General features: G+C 47.2%; 2 long non-coding RNA genes across 3 annotated transcripts in view; one reads left to right on the top strand and one right to left on the bottom strand.

The window, feature by feature from the left end:
* Nucleotides 1-1,397: 1,397 nt before the first annotated feature.
* Nucleotides 1,398-9,349, bottom strand: LOC138758371 (uncharacterized). The gene is made up of 2 exons (XR_011354259.1): nt 9,255-9,349; nt 1,398-3,589 (listed from the first exon to the last, which is right to left on the bottom strand). It is a non-coding gene; the product is annotated as an uncharacterized lncRNA (long non-coding RNA).
* LOC138758370 (uncharacterized) overlaps nt 2,518-18,940 on the top strand; it is a 34,420-nt gene continuing 17,997 nt past the window's right edge. The window contains exons 1-3 of one of the 2 annotated variants that reach the window (XR_011354258.1): nt 2,518-2,646; nt 5,236-5,384; nt 18,717-18,828. This is a non-coding gene — a long non-coding RNA (uncharacterized lncRNA). The remainder of the gene's footprint in view (nt 2,647-5,235; nt 5,385-18,716; nt 18,829-18,940) is intronic. The other variant, XR_011354257.1, reaches the window with a different exon arrangement.

Genomic DNA, 18,940 nt, shown 5'->3' with positions numbered 1-18,940 from the left:
ATCCTCCATGTGGTGGCCACGTTTCCAGAGGACAAGATCTCTGCATTCAGCTACGCTTTTGCCAGGTCGACGACTTCCTGCAGGCTTTGATTGCTCTTTTCTAGCAGTCACTGTCTGATATGATCAGACTTGAATCCAGCTACACATGCATCAGGTATCAGTTCCTCGAAGCAGGCAGAAGCAGAGACCTTTCTCAGCCACAGGCTTGCCCCAGCTCCCATAGGACCTGCATGTATTCATCCACCAACTCACCAGCCGCTTATCTACGACTGATTAGAAGGTACCTGGTGTAGATAACATTTGTTGGGGTCCGATACGGTCTCTGCAGGAGCTCCTTTGCGGCCGGGTAAGTTGTTCAGTCTGTGATCATCTGAAAAACGTGGTGGCTGAGCTGAGTGAAGATTAGATTTCGTTTATCTTCCTCACTCTGCACGTTGTTGTGTCTCGTGAAAGCGTTGAGGCAGTGCAGCCATTGATTGAACTTGATGGAGGCCTCCATCTCCCCTCCAACACGACCTGTGATCTGTCCATCCTCCGGGTCTTGAGGGTCGGTGTCCATCTTTTCCGCCTGTATTGCCTTGCCCATGGCCCCAAATTTATGGTGATTAAATTGTAGCACTATCGATCAGCCTCATTAACAGAGAGGTGTGATTAACAGGCTTTAATCACCATAAGACATCAGCGCATCTCACATGTTGCTGGCCCGGTTCCAAGGCAGGTATTGAGGGAGGAGTTTGGGTGTAACAGAGTTTATGGGGATTCTGAGGGGAGGTTCAGGTGGAACATAGCCTCAAGATCCAGGGGAGTAGATTTAGGACGGAGATGAGGAGGAACTGCTTTTCCCAGAGGGTGGTGAATCTGTGGAATTCACTGCCCATTGAAGCAATGGAGGCGACCTCAGTAAATATATTTCAGACAAGGTGGAATAGTTTTTTACATTGTAGGAGAATTAAGAGATGTGGGGGAAAAGGCAGATCGGTGGAGATGAGCCATAATCTCATTGTAGACGGAACAGGCTCAATGGCCCAAATGGCCAACTCCTGCTCCTGGTTCTCATGTTCTTATCTTCTCCTTCTCTGCTTTAGAGCAGAGTTTCCAGGAGAGAATAAAGACGTCTCACTATCAGAGAGGTGTTCAACACATCCATCCATTTTGCGGGAGGTGTCCGGTGCAGGTCTTCTCAGCCATCTGGTTTTCCCATCGAGGTCACCAGCAAGTAATCTAGCCTTTGACCCTGGGGAACATTGGCCTGGGACCAAATCCCAGTGTCACTTACTTTCTTCTGCGTTGGTTAAAACACCTCCCCACTTCTCTCAAGGCAGATCAGCGCCTTAAAGGTTAACAATAAAACATCACGAGGAGGGAAAGGACACTTATTTAGAAATGAACCTGAACAGTTTGTTGGTCTTAAAGAATTTTAATTTTCTGAAAGTATTGAGGAAAAGACAGGCATTTTGTATCAATGCATAATCAATGACACAACAATGGAGAGTTCTATTACATTAGGGCATTTCACAGAAAAGCAATTTACAGATAGTATCACAGCACTGACAGTTAATCCTGGCATGCTCAGGCAACGCTGGCCTGCAGAGCTACAGATAAGGAGCTGTGGCAGAAAAACAAACAGCTGGCTAATGGGAAACAGCTAAATTACAAGCTGCTCCAGTGTGTGAGCCTTGACCCCAGAACCATCCCTGCGGTGGCAGCGATAGCTCCGTCACACAACATGGTCCGTGAGGGTATGGGGAATGGGCTTCCTGGCCTTGCATGATGCTGCTCCCCTTTCGGGGAAAGAGGGGAAACAGTGCAGTTTGGGGGGGAAGAGGGGCAACGGTGCAGTTTGGGGGGAAGAGGGACCACAGTGCAGTTTGGGGGAAGAAGGGCAAGAGTGCAGTTTGGGCGGAAGAAGGGCAAGAGTGCCGTTTGGGGGGAAGAGGGACAACGGTGCAGTTTGGGGGTGAAGAGGGGCAATGGTGCAGTTTGGGGGAAGGGGGCAATGGTGCAATTTGGGGGAAGAGGGCAACGGTGCAGTTTCAGGGGAAGAGGGGTAATGATGCACTTTGGGGGAAAGAGAGGCAACTGTGCAGTTTGGGGGGGGAAGGGGCAACCATGCAGTTTAGGGGGTAGAGGGGCAATTGTGTAGTTTGGGCAGAAGAAGGGCAATAGTCCAGTTTGGGGGGGGGGGAAGAGGGACAATGGTGCAGTTTGGGGGAGAAGAGGGGCAACTACAGTTTGGGGGGGAAGAAGGGCAACGGTGCAGTTTGGGGGGAAGAGGGACAACAGTGCAGTTTAGGGGAAGAGGGCAACGATGCAGTTTTGGGGGAAGAGGGGTACCAGTGCATTTTGGGGGAAGAGGGGTAACAGTGCAGTTTGGGAGAAGAGGGGCAATTGTGCAGTTTGGGGGGAAGAGGGGCAACTGTGCGGTTTGGGGGAAGAGGGACAACTGTGCAGTTTGAGGGAAGAGGGACAACTGTGCGGTTGGGGGGGGAAGAGGGGCAATCATTCGGTTTGGGGGAAAATAATGCAGTAGTGCAGTTTGGGGAGGAATGAGACAACGGTGCGTGGAGAACAATGCAGCTACTTGCAGTCTCGGCCATTATTGTGGGAAACATGGCTAAGGCTCCCACAGCCTCCTACAGCGACTGAGTAAGTAACTGGACCACGTGTTTTTGGCCATTGATATTGGTTGAGGGTGAATGTTAGCTGGGAGTATGTGGAAAAATTCTCCCCTGAAGTCAGACCACTTGACGCTTGGCTGTCAATCTCCACAGTAATTGTACCTGTTAGGACACATTAGGACTTCATGTGAAACACCCGTACAATGCAACTGAAAAGGCCTTGACACCTCCTCACAGTATCTGCAAGATTCTCAGAGCCATTTCGACAAGTGCATGAGATGCAGCAAAATATCTGTATTAAAAAATTGCTGCTTTCCCTGAACACTTGGGAAGTGCTTATTTGCTATGCTTGATTTACTCCCACTAAGGTTACACTACCTGTTTAATTCTGTAAGTGTTCTCATGCAGGATCCAACGTGGAGAGCATAGCAAAGATGAGAAGCTCAAATTACACCGTGCCAGGGGAGACCAAGTATGCTGAACAGTATCAACGGCCAAAGCCTTTCCAGCCTTCCTGAGTTGTTGCAGGGCTGCCTCAGTGACGAGGGTGTATAAGAGCAGGATGAATGACATCAGGGGCACATTTTTTAGAATCAGAATTGATTATCATGTACATGTCCTGAAATGTGTTGTTTTGTGGCCAAGTCATGGTGCAAACAGTGTTGTGAATCACACATCAAATATAAATGGCTCGTGCAAGAAAGTGAGGTGGTGTCTGGAAATCTGAGGGTGGAGGGGAAGAAGCTGGGTGCTCATCTTCAGGCACCTGTACCTCCCTCCTGATGGCAGCAAAGTGAAGAGGGCACAGCTGGGTGGTGGGGGGGGGGGGGGGGGAGGGGGGGGAGGGGTGGTGTCCTTGAAGACACGGCTTCTTGTAGATGTCCTCGATGGGGTGAATTCTGGTGCCCATGATATCGCAGGCCGAGTGAACAACCCTCTGGAATGTTCTTCTCTCCTGTGCACTGGAACCTCTGTAGCAGACAGTGATGCAACCACATTAGTCTGGGCCAGACCAGTGTTATCCTTTCAAGGGCATTACTTAAGGTGGATTATGTAGCTTGCTTGGTTAATGTTACAAACACTAGTTTTTATTTTCAGTTCCATTTGATGTTATAAAGGTTAACCCTTGTCTTGAAATTATGTTCCCACTATTGGAAACATCTCAGAATCTACCCTGTTAAGCCCACCTCAACATCTTTTCTGTTTCACTACGAATGGCCCATGTCCTGCTAAACATCCAACTCCCTCAGCTGCTCTCAGTCGGACAAATCTCCAACCCAGAAATTAACCCAGAGAACTTTCTTTGCACTGCTCCCAGTTAATGACACGGAGATCAGAACCCCTGCACAATATGCCAAAAGTTCTCTTTACAACCCTATCCATCTGAGGCACTACTTTCAGGGAATTATGTATCTGTATTCCCGGATCCCTCTATGCACAAAGCCATACTGACTATCTCTAATCAGTTTCTGGCTATCCAAATAATGTACATCCAATCTCTTAGAACACCTTCCAATAATTTACCTACTACTGATGTTAGGCTCACTGGACTATCAGGGTTACTTTTGGAGCCTTTTTTATACAACAGAACAACGTGAGCTACCCTCCAATCCTTCAGCACCTTACCCGTGGCAAAGGCCATTTTAAGTATTTCTGTCAGAGCCCCTGCAATTTCTCCATCAGCCTCTTTCATGATCTGAGGGACTATCTTGTCAGGCCCTGGGAATTTATCCACCCTTATTTGTTTTAAGACAGTGAGCACCTCCTCCTCTTTAATCTGTATCAGTTCCATGGCCTCATTGCTTGTTTTCCTTACTTCCCATGACTTTTTTCCTGTTTCCTGAGTGAATACTGATGAAAAAAAAAACATTAAGGGGACGAATTTTGTCCCTTAATATCCTCTTGCTCTTAATATACCTGTAGAAACCCTTAGGATTTTCCTTCACATTGCCGGCCAAAGCAATTTCACATTTTTTACCCTTCCTGATTCTTTTTTGAGGTTTTTATTGGATTTATTTACTCCTCAAGTACCTCATTTGTTCCATATTGCCTATACCTGTTCTATCCCTCTCTTCTTCCAAACCAGATACCCATTATTCCTCAAAAACCAAGGTTATCCGTAACTGCTAACCTTGTCTTTAATCCTGTCAGGAACATACAGACTCTACTCTCAACATTTCACCTCACACATCCTTGTCCGAAAACAGCTTTTCCCAATCTAGATCCTTTCTCATTTCCTCAAAATTGGCCTTTCACCACTTGAGAATCTCAAACCATGGCCCAGACCTGTCCTTCTCCAAAATTAACTTGAAACTAATGGCTTAACAGAAACTGGAGAAGTCGATGTTAATGCCAGAAATAAAGTCATTTTGCTATATTTCAGTACACATGGCAATGTTGATTCCGGGTTGCCTCCATCTGTGCTCCAATGAATAAACTGAAGGGAGGAAACCCTCCTGAGACCTGGGAACATCTCCAGTAACGCAAAAACCCTCAGCCATCACCTATTTCCTTTTACAAATTCTTTCAATGTAAGTGGAGGAAATATTCCTTAAACGTAAACTTTCTGCAGTTCAGCTCCAGGTTGATTGCTGACGACCAATCTTCATGTCCTCAGGATCCCAGGCTGATGGTGAAGAGTTTGGCCTCAGTGTTGACAATGGAGGAGTCGGTTCTCTGTCTCTCAGCTTCACCTGCATAGCTTCGGCCAAAGATTATTTCACCTCATCTGTGCCAACACCCGAGTCCCATGGTCCCAGAACCTTGGTATGACCATCTTGACAGAATTAGTCCGATTGTTTTGAATCTAGTCTTCTTCTGCCCTCACCCCACTCTGACTGAACAGAGGAAGTGGTAGAGGTGGATATAATTAAGGTTCAAGGTTCTTTTTATTGTCATGCAATAATCCATAAAAATGTAATATGCATGATATGCTTTTGCCTGCCGTAAGGAAACTAAGAGCTGCTGTGAGCATTGCCTGGTACTCCTGACAATAGGTGAAAGAGAAGCAGTCTCTGTAGCCACACAGGCTTCTGTTCGACCCATTGGCAGCACAAGCTCCAGATCCAAACCTCTGACATGATCAGGAAGCCTTCAGCGCCCGAGGCCCTTGGGAGCCCTTCTTTCCCCCAACATCCTCCCAAATCCTCGTTCCAATCCCTGGTTCCCATGAGCCATTCTCCAGCAGCCTATGTGGGGTCACCCACAGCTTGTGTGGGACCCTCAGCCTCTGAACCCTTTACACCATTTGAAAGCCATTCAGGCAGGTTCTTAGATAGGAGAGGATGAGAGGAATATGGTCCAAGAACATGGACCACATTGGGCAGCACAGTTGGCAAAATGATTAGTGCAACGCCTTCACAGCGCCAGCGATCAGGACTGGGGTTTGTAAGGCATTTGTACCTTCTTCCCGTGTCTGCATGGGTTTTCCCTGGGGGTTCTGGTTTCCTCCCACCATTCAAAACGTTCCGGAGGTTGTAGATTAATTGGGTGTAAATTGGGCAAACGGACTCATGGGCCGAAATGGCCTGTTACTGTGCTGTATTTAACGAGACTCACTCATATGGGCAACGAGCTGCAGAACGATGATGTAACTCTTTGAATGGACATTTTGAAATCCTCATTTTTTGCATAGGTCGCGCTAAGAACGGTGTATGCAAAACCATTACAGGATGGATGCAGGGGTTTTGAAAAGGTACAGAAGAGGATGCTGCCTGGATTAGAGGGCATGAGCTGAGGGGAGAGGTCGGACAAACGCGTTGTTTTCTCTGGAACATCGGAGGCTGAGGGGAGACCTGATAAATCATGCGAGGCGTTGATAGGCCCAAGAGCCAAAAATGTCAAGTACTGGAAAAAGTAAAACACAAAAATCCGCAGACATGGTGGTTGAAGTAAAAACCCGATGCTGGAGAAACTCAGCAGATCAAACAGTGTCCTTGATAGAGCAAAGATAAAGATACAGAACCAACATTTCAGGTTTGAGCCCTTCATCAAGGTAGAAACCAAATGTAGACAGGCACCCAAAGAAAATGTTGCCGACATTTTTCCAAACCTCGATGAAGGGCTCAGGCCTGAAACATTGATTATGTAACTTTACTTTTGCTACATAAGGAACATGGTTTGACCTGCTGAGTTTCCTTTGGGCATCTGCCTATATGTGGCTTATACCTTGATGAAGGGCTCAGGCCCGAAACGTTGGCTCTGCACCTTTATCTTTGCTGCATTAAGTTCGCTGTTTGACATGCAGAGTTTCTCTGATTTAACATTCCCAACCTTTTATTGGCTGCAGCCACCACCCCCCCACCCCCCCCCCCCACCCCAAGGACTCTGCTTAAAGTTTATGGGCCCCCTTCCCTGTGAAGCAGTCAAGTTATGGTTTCTTCCGTACTGCTCTCCTACTGACTACGTTAAAAAAATTATATTATTTGAGGTGAAAAGAAAACCAGGCTTTTACTTCAAAGTGCTGTGGTCCCCTGATGAGAATGACTGGAGGAACTCAGAAGGTCAGGAAGCATCGTCCTCCACACGGAGGCTTGCCTTGGCCCCCCCTTAACCACACCCCCCACGAGTCACTACAGCAGCTTGTTATTTGCTCAAGATCCCAGTATCTCATCCCTGTTGCTGAGAACAAGTACACCAACAAGTATTCCTGAGCTGTTTACTCATCAAGAGGATTACAAGCAGATTGCAACGCTCAACAAAGTGGAGTGACTGAACTTGTGTGTGTGTCTCTCTCTCCAGCTTTCTGCCAGCTGCCTTCGAATGCCTGGAGTGTAGAGCGATAGAGAATCAGCAGGAGCTGCTTAAATCTGCTTCACTTACCCCTCCGTTCCCATGTCCATGCAGGAAATCTGACAGCTCTCAATGCTTTGGGCTAAACCTGGTGCCGTGGAATGTAAAGCAGCCTAACGCAGCAGAGGGAGTCTAGGTCCCAGTGACTTCAACTGGGGCACCTTTGCCCAAAGCCAGAGGTAGTACAAAGGTCAGGAGTTGATGCCAAATCTTCTCCTTTCCAATAAGAATGAAAGGAACAATGGAAATGACCAGGATTTCCACATGAAAGTGGGTCATTTTGTGAATTTCACTTGGAATCAGTCTCAGCTCTGAATCTATGGATACAGATCACACTCCACTGACTCGAGTCATTAAATCACAGAGTCTCTCAGCATGGAACAGGCCCTTCAGTCCCTACTTGTCCATTCTGACCAAGTTGGCATTGAGAGCAAGTCCCATTTGCCTGCATTTGCTCCATATCCTTGCCCTCATATCTGTCCTTCTACCTTCCTCTGGCAGCTTGTTCCAGATGGAGACTGACCTCTGAGTGACAAAAACTCCCCTTGGGCTGTTCTTAAACTTATGCCTTCGAGTTCAGGAATCATCAACCCTGGGGATAAAAAGAACATATATCCAGGAGCACAAGTTGGCCCCGTCCAGCCCGTCAAGCCTGCTCTGCCATTCAGCGAGATCATGGCTGATGTGGCCATGGACTCAGCTCGGCCTACCCGCCTGTTCCCCCACTATTCAAGTCATTTATTGTCAACTGATTGCATAGTAATCTGTACAACCCAACAAAGCAGCTTTCTTTGGTGCTTGATGCAAAACATGCAGATGCACAACCAGACATAACACACATACAGACCAAAATACATATGCAGGACAAATATCTATAAAAATAAATATATAAATATTGTTTTGAACAAATGAGAGTCTTGGAGGGTGAGTGTGAGCAGTTCCTTTGGTCGTTCAGAATTATCACTGCCCGTGGGAGGAAGCTGATCCTCAGTCTGATAGATCTGGCTCTGATCCTCCTGGATCTCTTCCCTGACCGGAGCAGCTGAAAGATGCTGTGTGCGGGATGGAAGGGGTTCTCAATTATTTTTCATGCCCTCTTCAAATAATGATCCCGGTAGATCACGTCAATTGGGGGGTGAGGGAGACTCCAGTGATCATCTCTGCCACTGTCCTGTGGATTGACCTCTGATCCATTTCTCTGCAACGACCGCACCACACTGTGAAGCAGCCGGCCAGGATGCTCTGATAGAGCTCCTGTAGAAGGTTGACAGGATGGTGGCCGGTGCCCTTGCCCACTTCAGTCTTCTCAGGAAGTTCAGTCAAAAATCTACCTGTGAGTTTGATGCATGCAACAAGGCGGTCTCACTACTTCCATGGGCAGAGAATTCCACAGATTTACTATTCCCCTCCTTACACCAGAAACCTTCTGTCATAGTCCTGAGTCATCAAACATACATTACAGCACTGTACTGGCCCTTCAGCCCACAATATTGTACTGACCTATACAAAACTACTCAACAATCTATCCTCACACCCAAACCCTCTATTTTTTTTGGATCCATGGGCCAGCCTAAAAACCATTTAAATGCCCCTATTGTACAAGCCTCCACCACTATCCCTGGCAATACATTCCAGGCACCCACAACACTTTGTGTAAAAAACCTTGTCTCCCCTAAACTTCCCTCCCTCCATTTTGTACATATTTCCTCTGGCATTTGCTACCCTGCCCTGGGAAACAGGCGTTGGCTATCCACCCTGTCTATGCCTCTCAGAATCTTGTAGACCTCTGGTAAGTCTCCTCTCATCCTTCTACATTCCAAAGAGAAAAGCCCCATCTTTGCTAACCTTGCCTCATGAGACACATTCTCCAATTCAGAAATGTACAACGACTGGAGCATTCACGTTGTCTATGTCCCTCATCGTCCTGGAACAGACGGACACTCTCTGTGCAATGTTTTGCTGCTCAGTTGAACCAAACTGACTCATCAGCCCTTGACCCTGCACATCAAAGCGTTTAACGATTTCCGCTATTAACTGTGTACATTGTCCTTACCTTTGGCCTCCCACATGCAACACCTCACACTTGTCCAGTTTGAACTCCATTTCTCTGCTCATTATCTGTTAAGGATCAAGATGTTTCTGTTCACCTGGACCCCTATGCTGCCTTCAGTCTCTGATTCCCACATTCCCCTCCAGCTTGGCAGGACCTCCATTCCCATCTTCTCTTTAAACTGACTCAGGTCCTGTTTCCTGTCTCCATCTAATCTTACCCAGATCACTGGGAGGTTTATTATAACGTAAAAGCAGCAGGTCGGCGGGTGGTTGGGGGGCAGCATTGCTAATGTAGAGGGGGACACGGTCAGTGTAGGTAGATACGGTTAGTGTAGGGGGCACGGTTAGTGTAGGGGGACACGGTTAGTGTAGGGGGACACGGTTAGTGTAGGGGGACACAGTTAGTGTAGGGGACATGGTTAGTGTAGGGGACACAGTTAGTGTAGGGGACATGGTTAGTGTAGGTGACACAGTTAGTGTAGGGGGTGCACAGTTAGTGTAGGGGGCACGGTTAGTGTAGGGGGACACGGTTAGTGTAGGGGACCACAGTTAATGTAGGAGTGCGCACAGTTAGTGTAGGGGGTCCACGGTTAGTGTAGGAGGGTGCACGGTTAGTGTAGGAAGGTGCACGGTTAGTGTAGAGGGCACGGTTAGTGTAGGGGGACACGGTTAGTGTAGGGGGACATGGTTAGTGTAGGGGGTGCACAGTAAGTGTAGGGGGACACGGTTAGTGTAGCAGGGACGGTACATAGAACACTGCAGCACAGTACAGGTGCTTTGGCCTTCAATGTTGTGCCGACCCATAAATTCTTTAAAAAGTACTAAACTCTCCTAACCTCATAACCCTCTATTTTTCTATCATCTGTGTGTCTGTCTCTCTTAAATGCCCATAATGTTCCAGCCTCCACCACCACCCCTGGCAAGGCATTCCAAACTCTCAGGGTAAAAAACTTAAAATAAATAGAAAACTAAATAAAGGTTCCATTATTGTCAGTGATACTATATCCAGAATGTAACATACATAAAATTATTTAACTTTGTCTACCGTAAGAAAGACAGAGAATCATAATTTGTCCAGTGCCCCTCCCAGAAATGAGGCCCCAGCGAGCAACTAACTCACAACTCCTAAATTACAAGACCAGTGCTCTAACCACTGAGCTATTTACCCCTGACGTCTCCCCCAAACTTCCCTCCCTTCACTTTGTACACGCATCGTCTGGTGTTTGCTGTTCCTGCCCTGGGAAACAGGCGCTGGCCGTCCACCTTATCTGTGCCTCTCATAATTGTGTAGACCTCTAAGTCTCCTCTCATCCTTCTACACTCCAAAGAGAAAAGTCCCAGGTCTGCTAACCTTGCCTGGTGAGACATTTTCTAATCCAGGCAACATCCTGGTAAATCCCCTCTTCCCCCTCTCCGTAGCTTCCACATCCTTCCTGTAATGAGGTGACCAGAACTGAACACAATACTCCAAGGGTGGTCTCACCAGAGATTTATAGAGTTGCAACATGACCCCTACTCAAACTCAATTCCCCATTAATGAATCTCGCATCCCATAGGCCTTCTTAACTCTCCTATCAACATGTTCAATGACTTTGAGGGATGTATGGATTTGAACCCCAAGGTCCCTCTGTTCATCCACACGCTTAAGTAACTATTAACCCTGTGCTCAGCCTTCTGGTTTGTCCTTCCAAAATGCATCCCATCACGCTCATCCGGATTGAACTCCATCTGCCATTTCTCTGCCCAACTCTGCATCCTGTCTATATCCTCTTGTAAACTTCGACAACCTTCAGCTCCTTCCACAACTCCTCCAACCTTCCTGTCATCCGCAAAGTTACTGACCCATCCTTCCACCTCTTCATCCAGGTCATGTATAAAAATCACACAAAGAGCAGGGGGGGTCCCAGAACAGGTCCCTGTGGGCCCCCCCCCACTAGTCACTGACCTCCAGGCAGAATACTTTCCTTCCACTGCTACTCTCTTCTTTGTACCTGCAAGCCAATTTTTTTATCCACACAGCCAAGATCCCATGCCTCATAGCTTTCTAAATGAGTCTCTCGTGGGGGACCTTGCCAAAATCCATATAGACCACATCTACTGCCTCCCCTCATCAAGTCCAGCATTCAAGAGTGTCCACTTAGAATGGGGTGAATAGCCCCTTTACTGCTCCTATGACTTATGGATTACAGAAGCACCTACCTTTTCTGCTCACGATTGTTGGCTGGCATTGAACAACACCTACAGGACAGGGTTTCCCCTTGAATGAAGAGCAGTGCCATGAGATTGTTGGTAGATCTCCCTGAGGTAAGCAACTAGCAGAGTTTGTAATGAAGAGTCTGTTGGCAGTTGAGATGACATTTACTGCTTCTGGCTCCTCGGCACATCCTAATGCGTGTCCTGCAGCCGATAAATTACTACGATCGAACTGCCTGTGCCTGCTGTTTCCTAAACCAAGAACAGATTATATGTAAATAAAGCATATTCATCAGTATCAACCCCATCCAGAATCCTGCTGCCTGGCAGGTTAATCTTCTCAAATCATTCCTTTCTTGTAAAGCTTTTTGTTTCTCCCGCATTATATCAATATCCAATGTTTTATTCTCGTGAATTTGTTCTTCCTAAGTTCAGCCTCTTATTGCACATTAATAACCCTTTACAATAGCCGCCGAGAAGTTGGCACTCATTCAACATACGTCCGACTGAAAGCTCAGCTCAGGGCCAATGAAGGCACAAGGTAGGGATGCCACCAGTGGTGAGGTGAGTGTGGATGGTGGCGGGTCATGTGACCTCTCTGGTTGAGATCTGGTTGGAATGTGGATGGTGGTGGGTCATGTGACCTCTCTGGCTGGGATCTGGTTGGAATGTGGATGGTGGCAGATTAATGGTCAGAATCTTAACAGTGTGGAAGAACAGACGCTCCTTGGAGTCCAAATCCACAAATCTTTTGTGGCCACACAGGTTGCTAGGATAGTTGAGATGGCCTATGGGATGCTGGGCTTCGTTAATCAGGGGATTGAGTTCAGGAGTTTGCAACTCTACAAATCTCTGGTGAGACCAGACTTAGAATATTGTGTTCAGTTCTGGTCACCTCATAAGAAAGGATGGGGAAGCTGTGGAGAGAATTCAGAGGAGGTTTACCAGAATGTTAGCTGGATTGGAAAATAAGTCTTATAAGGCAAGGTTAGCAGAGCTGGGACTTTTCTCTTTGGAATGAAGAAGAATGAGAGGAGACTTAATAGACATGCACAAGATTATGAGACGCATAGATAAGGTGGACGGCCAGCACCTGTTTCCCAGGGACAGGTTAGCAAACACTAGAGGACAGGTGTACAAAGTGAAGGGAGGGAAGTTGAGAGGAAACATCAGGGATAAGTGTTTTTTTTTACACCATGGGTGCCTGGAATGTCTTGCCAGGGGTGGTGGAGCCTGAAATATTAGAAGCATTTAAGAGACTCTTAGACACATGGATGGAAGAAAAATAGAGGGAGTGAGAAAGGGAGAGTTTAGTTTTTTTTTGGTAGGTATATATAGGCTAGCACAACATCATGGGCCAAAGGGCCTGCACTGTGCTATAATGTTCTATGTTCTAACGGCAGATGGTGCAAAAACAGAAAATGCTCTAAACCTTCTGCAGGTCAAGTGGCAAATACTCATGAGCAACAGGGCTCATGTTTGGGAACAAGAACGTATTTGAGCCCATCTTGTTTATTGCCACCAACTTGTCCCAGGAAACAGTCCCATTTCAGCCCCTTTCCTAGCCATGTACCTATCCAAACATCTTCTGAATGCTACAATTGTCCTGTCGTCCTCATGCCACACACACCATGTGAAGAAGATGTACCTCAGGTGCCTTTTAAATCTATCCCCATGCCTTCTAGTCTTAGATTCACCTCCTCCGGGCAAACAGCGATGACTGTTTACCACTGTGATGGGACTTGTGCCAATCGTGAAATGCAGAAACTCAATCTAACTGAGTCGCTGGAAGAATGGTCCAGGTAGATGTAGAAAGGTTGTTTACCATGATGGGAGAGTCTTGGACAAGAAGGTACAACTTCAGGATTGAAGGGCATCTGCTTAGAACAGAGATGCAGAGGAATTTCTTCAGCCGGAGGGTGGTAAATCTGTGGATTTTGTGCCGCAGGCGGTTGTGAGGCCAGATGATTGGATGTATTTAAAGCAGAAATTGATAGGTTCTTGATCAGCCGGGGAGAAGGCTAGGCAGTGGGGGTGAGTGGGAAAATGAATCAAATGATGATTAAATGGCAGGGCAGACTTGATGGGCTGAATGGCCTATTTCTGCTATATCTTATTATCTTGTAGACTATGATTGAGGGTTTAGGATTGGAATCCTTTTTTGGTTTTGATAAAGGGTTTTGACCATTCTTTCTCTCCCACGGACAGTGCCTGACCCCTCGAGTTCCTCCAGCAGATTACTTGGCTCCAGATTCCAATGTTTCCAGTCTAGTGTGTCTAGTTTCCATGTTGCTTGTTTGCATCTCCTGCATTCGATGATTGGTCACATTAAAGAAGGTCCAATTCGAGCAATGAGGCAGTGATACCAGAATCAGAATTTTATTGTCATGAACAAGTCATGAAGTTCAGTGTTTGCTTTGAATGCAGCAGCATTCGTTTATATTATAACCATCTTACAACATGACTGTAAAAAAATTAAATAATAGGGCATGAAAAGTGAGGCAGTGTCTTTGGTTCATTGATCATTCAGGAATCTGATAGCAGAGGGGAAGAAGCTGTCCTTGTGCCGCTGGGAGCTCCTGTATCTTTCCCCAATGGTAGCAGAGTGAAGAGGGCATAGCCTGGGTGGTGGGGGGGTCCTTGAGGACAGAGGCTGCTTTCTTTAAGACACCGCCTCATGTAGATGCCCTCGATGGAGTGAAGTCTGGGGCCTGTGATGTCGCAGGCCGAGTTAACAACCCTCTGGAGTTTACTCTTATCCTGAGAGTTGGCGCCTCCATACCAGGCAGTGACGCAACCAGCCAGAATGCTCACCACGGTCCACCTGTAGAAGTTTACAAGCGTCTTCGGTGACAGGCCGAACCTCCTCAAAGTCTAGCCGCTGGCGAGCCTTCTTTGTGATTGCATCAACGTGGAGGCTCCGGGCTCATTTGCTCCTGATTGGTCATTTGCTTAAAGCCCGAAATCAATGGGATTACAGGCTTTAAGCGAACGATCAATCAGGTTGACCGTGAGGTATCATCCCAAAACAGTTCAGCAAGGTGATGAGAGCAAACCATTAGCGGAGAGCATGAGGGTCACTCAGTGGAACAGTGACGGGATCCAGCATGAAGAGAACACTGTTGTAAGTGGCATTCCATTATCGCTCTGTTATTTATTTGGCTGCTTTTAAACGAGAGTAGGCTCGACAAGTGTTATAAGGTATAAACAAGCAAAATACCAAGAGGCGAAGTGCTTTTTGAATACAAATAATGAAAATAGAGTTCAATATCAAATAATTTTAATTTTGCCTTGTTAGATGAGGAAGTTATGATCCAGGAGTGTTGGGAAATATGATGGAGAGGGTGAGGGCAATACAGAGCAATGGGGAAAGGGGCTGTGTGGAGCAGGGCTCGAGCCAGGTGGGTCAGAAACTGGGCTCGGAGGAGGAGGAGGAAGCAGCGAGGCTGTCAAGGAAAGGAAAAGCTGGAAATGATAAGCAACGTTGCTGGCTCTCTCCCACTCTGGGCAGCCAGGGGAGGCTGGGGATGGAGGCAAGGAGGGTGGAGATGTCCAAATGCAGCCAAACATCTAGGGGGAAGGTGGGGGGGGGGGTGACGTGGAAGGGAGGAGAGGGCAGGAGTGAGTTGGTGGGAGGAGGACAGCAGGTGGTATGCGATAGTCAAAGGGTGAGAAGGGAGGGAATGTGTAAGGGAGAAAGTTGGAGGGGGAGAGTGAGATGCAGGAGGTGGTTTAGTTGGTGGGTGGGTGTTGGTTGGATGTGGGGGAGAGGTAAGAGGAGGTTGGGGTTAGGTGGGAGTGGAGGAGAGAGGTGAGGGTGTGGAAGAGGAGAGGGGATGGGAGGTGGGAGTTCATGGGAAGTGGTTGGGAATGGAAGGGGAAGTGATTGGGAGGGGGTGGAGTGGGGAAGAGGAGATGGGATATGGGAGGGGGAAAGGATGGGGCAGGGGCAGGAGGGGAGAGTAGGGAGGAAGAAGTTGGGAGGGTGGAAGGGGAGGGAGAGACAGGAGGTTGGAGGGAGAGTAAAGATGGGAGGGTTGGGGGTGGAAGGGAAAGTGGAGAGATGGGAGGGAGATGGGAGATGGGAGGGGGGGATGGAAGGTTTTACATCTACTGTAATAATGGGAGACTTAAATCAACCCAGCCTGAACATTAAAAGTGTTTATTTTAAGGTGAGATTCTTGATTAAGGGAAGGTTATAACTGGATGAGAGGATGTTAGGAACACAATGGAAAGTCCAGTGTAGTTCACTGTCTCCGCTCACCGTGAGTGAAGCTCAGGGCTTGTTTCTGTGGATTTAAAGAGAGTGTGTGTGTGTGTGTGTGTGTGTGTGTGTGTGTGTGTGTGTGTGTGTGTGTGTGTGTGTGTGTGCGTGTGCGTGCACGCGGTTCAAGGCCACAGAGAGGGTGGGATGATGAATTCATCATTACTCTGCCACATGGAGGTGGGAGCCCTGGGCTTCTCTCTTGCTGTTGCATTGTCAATCAACCCACTACTGAGGAGGAACTAGAATGGGAAGGAAGGCAAATTAGTTGACAACTCCAGGGAGAACAGAAGACAATGCAGAAAGTTTCTGAAACGTGAAAAGAGAAATTAGCTGCAGAGAGACATATACAGTGGTCAATGATGTGCCTTTCCTCCCTCTTTCTATCAAAGTCCCTCTAGATTCTTCCCCAGAATTATACTCACCTATGAAAGCTCCCTGCTCGACAAATCAGAACCCCTGGGGCCTTGAGAATTCCAGAAATCTTCAATGTGCTCACTGTTCAATGAATTGAACAGGAGGGGTAAAGGGCGACGTGCCCAACTTAAAAATGAAGTTTAATCGTCTATAAATAAATAATCGGGGAACAGGTGTGAACCAAGGATCGCAGAGAATTTAAAAAGCAGATTTCCAAATCCATTGCACTCGTCACCAATTTAAATTTGTGACATTTGTTGAGTTTATTATCCAAACACAGATCATAGAATGAATGATGAAGTGTCTCTAAGCTAGAAGTTTCTCCTATACATTAGTGTTTCAAAATATTTACATGCACAGTCGCTCTCCTGTCACATGGAGAGAAAGATTTGCAGTTTTGGGATGCTTTTTGCAACATCTGTCTGTTTCAGAGAATTCTGCAAACATTGAAGTCTTTCTAAAGCCCCTGGGAATCAAGCAATTTGTATGAAGAAAGGTTCCAATGAGGGAAAGATGCTGGTTGGGGCCCCTTAGGACCAGAAAAGACGGACTAATACAGGATCACTAAACCTGTGCTGTCACTTAGATCAGATACTATTTATTGTCACGTAATATTACATTTCTATTTTATTACATGAAATTGCCTTCAGTCTGCCGTGAGGCAGGCAAAGATTTGCCATGAGCATTGGCCGGTGCCCCTAACAATAGGAAAAAGAGAAGCTGAAGAGAGATCCCCCAGAGACACTGAAGGTTTGTTGATCGTCTCCAGCGCTCCTGCAGCGTCTGCAACCATACAGACCCGTTCAAACCATAGGCAACCTGAGCCCAGACACGACGAGGAAACCCTTCAGTGCTCAGGCTCCATCAGCCCTCGATACCTTATCAAGTCCCAGTTCCGATACCTGGTTCCCACAAGCCAGTCAACAGTAGCCCACTGCCTGGTCTAAGTCCTTTGATTTCAGGTCACTTGTGGCCCGCGGCCTGTCGAGTTTCTTGCCCGCAAGCTGCCAGCAGCTCAACGCCTGTGTTTCCTTAAGCCGCAGAGCCCATCGCTGGTCCGCTGCCTTGGTCACCGTTCGGCAGGGTCGCATCCTCTGCTTCTCCTCAGTGGGAGGTATTCTCCCTGTTACTGGTGGCCTGCGCTGGTCTGCCACTTTCCCGAAGTCTGCAACCCCTCAAGGTCACTGCCGAGCACAGGTGCCACAAATCATACCTGGCAAAATATTAGGTATCAACACTACCCCCAGAAGCCTTGACATGCCTTGCGCCTAAAAAGCTATCTCAGTCTTGACTGCACATTAACTCAGTGTCCCCAGCCTACAGGATCAGAGAATTCTCCTCTGCTCAGTTAGACAATCCTTCTCCTGAGACAAGGATTCAGGATCCTGGAATCTTGTTTTGGTCACTGGAGTGGATTCTCATCCTTCTCCATCCCACTCAGACAGCCTTGGTCCATTGTGCTCAAGGACACAAGACCAAAGGAAGAGGCGTGGGCTATTATCCCACTGGATCACCTTGCCCAGACTCCAACCCCTCCTCTGTGTCAGTTCCCCATCTTGTGGTTCCGGAACAGCGGCTTCCTCTCCACCAACAGACTCCTCAAAATCAAGGACATTATTTATTACTGAGTTAAACATCGAGAATATCTCCAGGGAACGCTACCGTCCAAGAGCGGCAGCAATCATCGAGGATTCCCACCACCCAGCACACGCTCTGTTCCTGCCGCTGCCATCAGGAAAGAGGTCTCGGGGCCACAAGACACGCACGATCAGGTTCAGGAACAGCTGCTCCCCCTCCACTGTCAGACTCCTCAACCACAAACTCAGAGATGAATTGAAGGACTTTGTACATTATTTATTATTGAATATGAATTTTCTGAACTGCAGTCATTTTGTGTTTCTTTCTTTCTTTATATTTCTCTTATTTACATGTCTTTTCTTGAGTCCAGTTTTTTTTTTTGCTCTGCTGTGAAAATCCTGCCTGGCCCCACAGAAAAAAAATCTCAGGGTTGTATGTGATGTCCTCTGACAATAGATCTGAACAACCGCAATGGAGTCTTGACCCCACATGTTGACAGACAGTTTGAGTCCCTCCAGTTTCTCACTGCCCATTCGACGTTCCAGCATCTGCTACTCTTCTGTTTTCCCCCCACAATCCTCTGGGATCGAGAATGCCAGCGACCCACAGTGTTACATGAGACAAAAAGTTCCTACTTACCTCAGTTTTAAATCCTACTTTATCATAATTCCATTGCCTTGTTCAAGACTCACCGATGAGTGGAAACTTTGACTCTTAACATTCTTAAACATTTCCATAATGCCATCTCTTTGAAACTCCAAAAGAACGCAGATTTAATGTGATTTTTAAAATGTTATTTACAGAAACCAATTCCGGCCATTTAAACCCGCGCCGTTCAACTACACCCAAACAACCCCAGTATGTTTTGGAGGGCGGGAAGAAACCAGAGCATGTGGAGGAAACATCCGCAACATGGTGAGAACATAAAACTCCTTACAGACAGCACTGGATTCGAACCCTGGTCACCGGCGCTTTAATCGCGTCACGCTAACCGTGCCAGCCATCATAAACACTTGATGGGACAACT

Source organism: Narcine bancroftii, chromosome 3, assembly GCF_036971445.1.
Source record: "Narcine bancroftii isolate sNarBan1 chromosome 3, sNarBan1.hap1, whole genome shotgun sequence".
Classification (NCBI taxonomy): domain Eukaryota; kingdom Metazoa; phylum Chordata; class Chondrichthyes; order Torpediniformes; family Narcinidae; genus Narcine; species Narcine bancroftii.
This window is presented reverse-complemented; position numbering and strand designations above follow the sequence as displayed.